Source organism: Cucurbita pepo, chromosome LG02 (assembly GCF_002806865.2).
Source record: "Cucurbita pepo subsp. pepo cultivar mu-cu-16 chromosome LG02, ASM280686v2, whole genome shotgun sequence".
NCBI classification, from domain to species: Eukaryota; Viridiplantae; Streptophyta; class Magnoliopsida; order Cucurbitales; family Cucurbitaceae; genus Cucurbita; species Cucurbita pepo.
The window spans coordinates 6,994,130-7,003,725 of NC_036639.1; the positions used below are offsets into that span (position 1 = coordinate 6,994,130).

Below are 9,596 nucleotides of genomic sequence, written 5' to 3' on the forward strand. Positions count from 1 at the left end.
ACAATTCACACATATCAATATATATGACACGTGCAGAACCACAGGGCACGTGTCAACATAAAAAATAACCATGCCGATAGTAAGGTCACTTACCTAGCCAGCTCAAGTCGTTGTCACGAATATATCTTTAATTAAAGTTCGATTTCGTCCTTTGAAATCCGAGTCAACCTATATGAGCCCATGACATTAGTTTCGGGTTTGAATTCTACAACATTATTTCTCTAATTTACATTGGTCTATTGTTAAAAGTCTTGAAATGTTATATATCTGTAATTATATTTTTATTAAAAATCTCATTTTTCATGGTTACTATGGTATAAAAAGTAGATACAACTAAGTTATTCTGAGCTTTACTGTTCTCTGCATTTACCCTCTGTATTTACCTTTCCCTCCATATTTAGTTTGTGGATTTTAATTCCCTAATATTTTTTTTTATGTGTTGCCTTTTAATTCTGTTCTCATGTATTCCAAATTTAGAGTGGATCTCTATTTCCAAATCTTTACTTATCTCAGTGTTTCCTATTTCTTATCTCAGTTTCCTATTTCATTTTCATCNCTCTATTTCCAAATCTTTACTTATCTCAGTGTTTCCTATTTCTTATCTCAGTTTCCTATTCAGAAATTTTCTTGGTCATTCTATCTTTAATCTATTCATTTGGCTACTTATCAAAATTTAATCTAATATTACTAATATGATATGATTGACTAGAATTGTATAAATGATTTGACATTTAATTTCTAACTATAATTGGTTGTGATTTCTAAAAAAAAATAGGATAAAAGAAAATGAAGATTTAATACATACCTTATTCATCAGATCTATCTTCACGTAATTCTTCAGCTAATCTCAACTGGGTAAAGGTCATTCTCATTTTTTTTTTCTGAAGTAAATCTTGACAATTATTGTTTTTCTTTTTCTATTTGGAGTAACTGTTACTTTCTGTGGTCAAGATGGATTGAGGAGAGATAATTGTGGGAAGGGATGAGAGATTAGTGGAGAGAAGTGGGGAAATGTTTTTTTTTTAATTTTTTTAATTAATTAATTAATTAATTAATTATTATTATTATTATTATAACTATTTTATAATTACTTTTATTGTTTATTTCCTTATTTATTTTTGGGCTATTACAAGTACACGGATAAGACTCAGTACCTCATCTTGAGACACTATAGATGCAACGCCCCGTTAGGTTTAATATATATATGTATTAGAATAAAAATAATAAAATAAAGAAGATGGTTTAATATATATATATATATATATATATAACAAAATAAGGAAGAAAAAAGAAAAAAAAAAAAAAAAAAAAAAAAAAACCAGATTTANCTCTCATCCCGTATCAATAATTCATCAAACAAAATAGAAACGGAAAAAAAATATTTTAGGGAGGAAAAAAATGCTTATGATGGAGAGATGGTTAGACAATGGAGAGATCAGAATAAGGCAGATAATGGAGAGATGGCAGGCAGATAAAGGAAGAAAGATGTCATTTGGAAAGGTTAGTAGTCAGATTTACCTTTTCCTTTTATTAAGGATATTAGCAATTATTTAGATCTAAGTAGAACTCTCGAAATTATCAGTTTCTGGATTAGAAATTATCTATCCTATGAAGAGTCTGGTCAGAAAAAGAAAAGAATAGATAGATAAGAGAGAGAGGAAGATAGGGAAAAGGAAGATCTCGAAAACATATTCAAACCAAAAAAAGAAGATTTGGAAAACAAGATAAAAAAGAAGGAGAGAAAGAGAGAGTGGAAGATTGGGAAAACATATCAAATAATAATAATAATAATAATAATAATAATAATAAAACAATATATGGAGAGAAGAAGATAAAAACATAAGAAGATAAAAACAATACATAGAAAGAGGAGAAGATTAGATTTGGAAATATAAAAGCCAAAAAATAATATATGGGAATAAAATAAACTGGTAAGCAGAATTAAAGAGAATTAAACGATTTAGATTTAGATATAGATATGGGAGTAGAATTAAACTTTTTGTAAGAAACTATTAAAAGAATTATAGAATTAAACTCATCGATGGATTAAAAGAGTTAGATTTAGATATGGGAGTAGAATTAAACTCCGGAAGAATTCTAGAATTAAACTCATTCAAGAAACTTATTAAAAGAGTAAGAAACTGATTAAAAGAGTTAGATTTAAATTGCTTACAATAATGAGATAGGGAAGTAGAATTGAACTACTTAAAAGAATTAGAGTTAAAAAGAAAAAAAAAAACAAAAGAGAAATTTTAAGAAAGAAAAAAAATTAGAACCCCTGGCAAATGGCAAGTACCAGATAGTATACTGTAAACAGAATTGAAATATAACATAGAGGGAGAGCAGAATTGAAATATAACATAGAGGGAGAGAATGAGAATGGAAGATATGAGAAATTATTATATTTGTATCCATAGGATATAACATTAAAGGTTGAACTATCCAATCCCTAGAAATATTAATAATATTGACATATTTTTAATTTAAGTTTTAAGTTTTATTATTCTATATAATTTAGAAACAATGAAAACATGGAACTCTGATTTTTATTGAGGCCGTTTAGAGCCGTATTTCACATTGTTAGTTGGATTATTAATTAAAATGTGAAATACTAACAAAAGGTGACGAACGATGCGATAGGAATCAAACTTTTGGTGTAGTTCTCGAGGAACTGGAGCTTACGTTAAATAAATTAGGGAATACTTCGGCTAAGGCCAACCAGGTAAGTGGCCTTACTATAGGATAGGCTAAAAAATTGTATGAGTTACGATGATGTATAAACTATGTCGTACGATGCGGTATATGAGTTATGATGATGTATGATGTATGACTTTGATGATGTGTGGGTTATGATACCTGATGATGTGCTCAGTATATATATATTTTGATGAATGTCGTACTAGATATGTTTGATGCACTTTGTGGCAATATGATGAGTATGATGATTGTGTGACGTTTACCTTAATATGATGACGTTTTCCATATTGAGCATGCTATATGATGATGAGTGTCATATTGCATCATGTCGTTAGATCGACATAGGACACAACCCTAAGAGCGTGAAAATGATATTAATATAAATATCCACGAGTATGTGTTACCTAGAGTAACAAAGAGATGAGACTAGAGGGTTGTGTCAGAAGAGACATTATGATGGATTTAGAGGGACCTCATGCATATTGTATGTTCATAAGCATAGGGCTACTTCCCCTAGAGATGATGAGTGCGGACGCGCACCGTACGATGAGCGCGAATGCGCACAGGTGCGAAAGCACACAGATGAGGGTGTTCATGAGGTGCATGACACTATGGGGTTCCGCTGACCTCCGGACGTCGCTACAGATTAGCTTGACCAGAGGGTCCAGGGGGTGTGCGAGCGCCCTGGGGATTCACACTCGCACGTGTGAGTCGTGTGTAGGGAAGTACTACACATCCAATTTGTCCGAGACTGGAGGCCACCCCTAAGATGATTAGAGATAGATCCCTAAATCATGATTGCATGTGTTTGCATTTGCATGGCCCCTATAGTGGAGCCACTTACTGAGTATTCTTTGAAATACTCAGGCCGTGTGCCACATCGTTTTTCAGAAAAAGGGCAAGGCGCACTTGTACAGAGGACAGCGGCATCGCGAGCAGAGACTGTGGCACGTACATAGGATAGATTCATATTTAAATTCTTAGTTTTAAGTTAGAATAGGTTGTTTTGCATTCCATTGTTTTAAATTACTTTGTATTTGTTTTTATTTTCTCTAAACTTTAGTATTTTGTATTTAAACACGTAAGACCATGGCTGTGTTTTCCAGAGAAGAAGTTGTTTTAAACGTTTTTGAAGTTTACGTTATAAATGATGTTCATGTAAGAGTTATATTTTTCGCTTTATAGATGAGCATGAGACGTTAGTGGCGACTCTAGATATGTGGAAATTTAGGGTCGTTACAATAGATGCGACTTACTTTTGTGTATGATATAAACAATGTGATCACTAAATTGTACATGTGAAGACATGTGAGTGGGGGCGTCCTATGCAATGAGTATTGCATAAGATCGGACCATGAAGAAAATCATTCTCACTTTATAATGTTGTTTACTGTTGAGATTGATTTTTTCATTCGATGACCTAGGTAACTTGATCCTAATCCTGAGCTAACTATGAACTCATGTTTATTCGAAATTATCCTTAGATTTGCATGGGTGAGAGTGGGCCGAGTTCGCCGATTCAATAAGCCTCCCATTTCAGGGGTAAGACTGGGTGAATAGATGGGGACAAGGGTGCAAGATGAAATTTATTCCTAACAATTTAAACAAGCTAAAAGGTAGACATACTAACCTTAAACGCTTCCGAAGAGTTGAAACTAGAAGAAAAGGGAACGAACGTATCAAATCTAAGTCAGATCAACCGAAATACTGATCTGAAACCGCTAGAAAGTGTATTCTCGATTCGAACCATTCAAGTTGGATGATAAAATGAAGTGAGAGATCTTTTTTTTTTATAGTTGAGGTCAACTTCCCACTCCTCAGTTCAAGCAACGTGAGACAATTTCCCTTCCATTTTCCTAATTTTTTGGGTTATTACATCATACACATCTAAAAGGTTAATCTTGAAATTACTCGTGGTATTTCTCCCTCATCTCTTCCCTCTATTTTCACATAGTTTCTTCTATTGGTTTTGTAAAGACCATTTGCCTAGTATAAAAGACCTCCACTTCCCGAACTAAAATTCTTATTGGTCTTTTCTTGCAACTTTGGCTATCGTCTATCTGTAAGGACTCATAATCTACGACGTGAGTCAGGTCATCCAACTTAAGGAGAAGGCAAACAATCTCATGTTTCTTTCATAAATATGAGGTAGGATGCTTACTTTTTGAGTTGCCTTAGTAATCTAATTAGATATCTCTTCATAACATCATTAAACTTTACTCACCTTCTTATATCATATAACACATCTTTATACTATGGTTGAGGCCAACAAATTCCTTAACTTTTGAAAGCTCTTCTAACAGACTATATCATCTAACACATCTTTATACTATGGCTGAGGCCAGCAAATTCCTTGACTTCTGAAAGCTCTTTTCACAGACTCATTGTAAATGCGAATTGCGCTCACATGAATTGACTGAGTCCAACTAGAAACATTTGAGTAGACCTTCTACATTGTTAGAGCGAGGGAACTTAAAACTTTATGTCTCTAAACAAGTCTAGACCAACTACAAATTATTTAGAACACATTCTAACATTCAGTGTCCAAAGAAATATTTTTGTTCAACGAAGACTCATAATTTGAGAGATTGGTTTAATGGTCACTTTATAGGGATATTAGGTTGGCTTAAGGGTTCATTTTGTTGTCATTTTTATCTCTGATCAGCCTCCTGTAATCAATATGAACACTATTATAAAACAGGTCAGGAAACTTTATTGAATATCTTATTCATGGAAATTACTTAAGCGACGGGGGATTAGTGAGCCCAACGATATCACTCTAACTTACAAAACTATGTTGAATCCAGAGCAAAACTTTTAACATTTCCCTTCTTAGTTCGTATACGTGAGGAAACTTTTGTTTCTACACGAGTGCATTTTTTTTCTTTTTAATTCAAACATAGCTGATACAGGAAGAGTAATAGTAAGGGGAAGAAAGAATCAGGCTATTGGCTGCATCTTCCGGCTTGGAGGATGATTCTTTCACTAGGTAGGGTTGAACTATTCTTCTTTCACAGTAACCAAGGTAAAGCGTCTTTCTTCTTCCTTCACCAGATTGAAGAGTAAGATGCAGAAGAAACCAAAACCTTATACTCTCCTCCCTGACGATATTACCTTCCCTGAGCGAACCTGGCTCCTCTTTCTTTATTGAAAGACAAGGGAAAGTTCTGTCAGTGAGTTTGCTTCTTGAACAAGGTAAATGGGTTCACTCCTCGGGAAAGCCGAAACGAAAGATGACTGAGAGTTCCCCAGCTCTTTCTCCTCTGCCTTCTTGTCCCTATCTATTGATTCTTTCACGGTAGGTAAACTCATTCAGTGATTGATTGTTTCCCTCATTCCCTTCTTTCACTCCAATCACTATCCGGATCAACTCTTGATGTTCAATATATTGTTGCTTGGGCCAATTCTTTCATCTTAATGACTAGAGTTACTGCACTCTCTAACAAATGTTAAGGAGTGTGAAGTCTTGGCTTAGTAGCTCATGTCTATAGCTCGATCTACCTCAATTTTACTATATTGTCTTGTCTGTACTCTTAAGAGTTGCAAGCAGATTCAAGGATCATCCTTTTTATTGAAATCAATATCTCGTTTTGATATTAACAGTTGAAGAACTTAGATATAAGATTCAACTTTAATTCAAACGTTCCTATTTTTTTTTTTTTTTTTAAGGATCCCTAATAGGAGGGTTATTTTCTCCAATTTCTTTGTAACATTAAGGAGGGACTTAACAAAAAAAAATCTCCTCTAAAATTGATATGGCATAAGTATAATAAATATTCTTGTATTTAGTAAAACTCAAGATACTTACAAATAAGTTTTAGATACCCATCTTGACATTTCGTATTCATAATAAATTTTGATTTCTTATAAAGGATCTTTAGGGGTAGTTTCGTCCTTTTCCTTAGAGTTCATACCTCAAACATGTTCTTCTGCTCCTAAGAAAAGTTTGTGAACACGTGGGTCCCTTTAGAATCTCTAAAATATTTTAGAATTCTTATAGGGGTATGTTGGTCATTTACCACCCCAGGTCATTTACCACCCCAATTCTTGTTTTAAATTCAACTTATTCTAATGACCTTATAACTTTTTATAACCATTTTGTACGCCCACCCTTGGTTTAGCCTCTTGTCATAGTCCAATGGTCACTAAATACCATACATGACCGCATTTTTTTCCTTTCTACACTACCACTTTTAATATTTATAGCAGACTCTAAAGTATTGTCGCCTATCAAATTTCCTTGGTCATTTCCTAGTATAGGTTGGTCCATTCTTTTTCATCTCTATAGTCATAACACTGCATTTTTTTTTTAACTATGTTCAAGACAGACATGCAATGCTTTCGTTAGCCGTACACGGGTACTTGGGGTCAAGGAATGCAAACACATGTGGGGACATGGAGCCCACCGGGTAAGTTCGCATGTTACCCTTTAGAGTACTACTCAACAGGCAGAGAAAAATGGAATACTACCACAACTAGTACTTCAATAATTCTCTTACCCCTTAGAGCACTACTCAACTTAAAAATAATAGGTCTCTTTCTCTAGTATCATTCAATATAGAACTCGGTCCAGTCTTGGGTAGTGGCGCATTAGTTATATCAACCTAATGAAATCATCCCATGATAGAGGAAACGCTGAAAGATAGACCATCGTTGACTCTATTACGCCGTTCTCCAGATAAGGTAGTTGGAAAATAGGTCTCTTTCTCTAGTATCATTCAATATAGAACTCGGTCCAGTCTCGGGTAGTGGCGCATTAGTTATATCAACCTAATGAAATCATCCCATGATAGAGGAAACGCTGAAAGATAGACCATCGTTGACTCTATTATGCCGTTCTCCAGATAAGGTAGTTGGAAAATAGGTCTCTTTCTCTAGTATCATTCAATATAGAACTCGGTCCAGTCTCGGGTAGTGGCGCATTAGTTATATCAACCTAATGAAATCATCCCATGATAGAGGAAACGCTGAAAGATAGACCATCGTTGACTCTATTATGCCGTTGGGAACAGGGCTTACACCCTCCCGGACTACTCTGATAAAATGCTGGAGGAGACAGGATCACACATTACATGCTAGAGACAACGAGAATAACACGGGTGAGTTAGCACTGAATCCCGCCTTGGAGTGGTGTACCGCACAGAAAGTGGTGTACCGCACAGAAAGTGGTGTACCGCACAGAAAGTGGTGTACCGCACAGAATCATGCGCTGCGTGAGACAGGATCACACATTACATGCTAGAGACAACGAGAATAACACGGGTGAGTTAGCACTGAATCCCGCCTTAGGAGTGGTGTACCGCACAGAAAGTGGTGTACCGCACATGAAATCATCCCATGATAGAGGAAACGCTGAAAGATAGACCATCGTTGACTCTATTATGCCGTTGGGAACAGGGCTTACACCCTCCCGGACTACTCTGATAAAATGCTGGAGGAGACAGGATCACACATTACATGCTAGAGACAACGAGAATAACACGGGTGAGTTAGCACTGAATCCCGCCTTAGGAGTGGTGTACCGCACAGAATCATGTCGTTGGAGTAAGTACAATCGGTATTTTGACACGGGTGAGTTAGCACTGAATCCCGCCTTAGGAGTGGTGTACCGCACAGAATCATGTCGTTGGAGTAAGTACAATCGGTATTTTGCGTGTGTGGCGTATCCTCTTTTTCTGTGTAATAAAGAACAAGCATTTTTTTTAACTATGTTCAAGACAGACATGCAATGCTTTCGTTAGCCGTACACAAGGTTACTTGGGGTCAAGGAATGCAAACACACGTGGGGACATGGAGCCCACCGGGTAAGTTTGCATCCCCTTGAGCCCATATAATCGGGCAAATTTTAATTAGTTGTTGAGAGTGGGATTTGAACCCACACCCTTTCGGACCAGAACCTTAATCTGGCGCCTTAGACCAACTCGGCCATCTCAACAATTTTGGGACCAACTTATAGAGACGTGACTTCAGCCAAGTCCCGTAAGCCACACTATCCTATCAGACCAACTTGGGTCAATCTCGACTATACTAGGTTCTGGAATACTTACCATCTAAGAGGGAAACTAATAGTTTCAACCTAGACCACTAATAGAACTGGTCATGAACTAGAGAAAATAAAAAAGTGATCTTATTTCTAGGGTTATTTGGCACCCTGCTCATAAGGTAGGTAAGCTTGGTTAGCCATCCTTAGATTTTGTGGAGGTTTACTAGGTGTTTACAAAGTTTAGGCTTTTTTAAATCTCAAACTCACATTTTCAAGACATTTGGGACTAGATGATCAAGACTAATCCAATTTTTTGGAGCACTATGGTATCATCTTTAATCACTGCTACGATCTTAGGGCACTCGGTTTACTGGAAATATACTAACCTAGGTCAACGTTAAACTGCCTTAGCTCTAGCGCATAAACTTAATTTGGTATAGTCATAAATGCCTTGTTAGGGAGACAATCATAAGAAATACATAATCTAAATATTCATGAAAGCTCAATGGGAAGATAACATCAAGAGCATTAATCATAAAATCTCATCCTACTTTCTAGCAAAATGGAGAACATTTCAAATTTCATGCATCTCAAACTCTCATCTTATCAATAACATACATTGTATTCTTATCCAAAATAACACTTCTAAAGTCTTAATCATTCATATTCTAATAATATAAGGCAAAATATGCTCGCATGCTACCATGTCGTAACGATCCCTACAAGTAATACTTGAGGAAATTCAGAAAAGCTACTTACTTGGGTGCTGCATTCCTTCTCGAGCTCATTGTTTTGCTTACTAGAAGCTCAAAAGTTTCTAAAATTTCTCTCACAGTTCCTCATGCGCCCTCAGTCACCGAACATGTAACGACCCTAGATTTTTGCTACCTAAGCTCTTGTGCGGAATTTAGCTTTT

The 9,596-nt window shown here is 35.7% G+C and overlaps 1 non-coding gene across 1 annotated transcript; it reads right to left on the bottom strand.

The window, feature by feature from the left end:
- Positions 1–8,551: 8,551 nt before the first annotated feature.
- Positions 8,552–8,632, bottom strand: TRNAL-AAG. The gene has a single exon. It is a non-coding gene; the product is annotated as a tRNA-Leu (tRNA).
- Between the last annotated feature and the right edge of the window lie 964 nt (positions 8,633–9,596).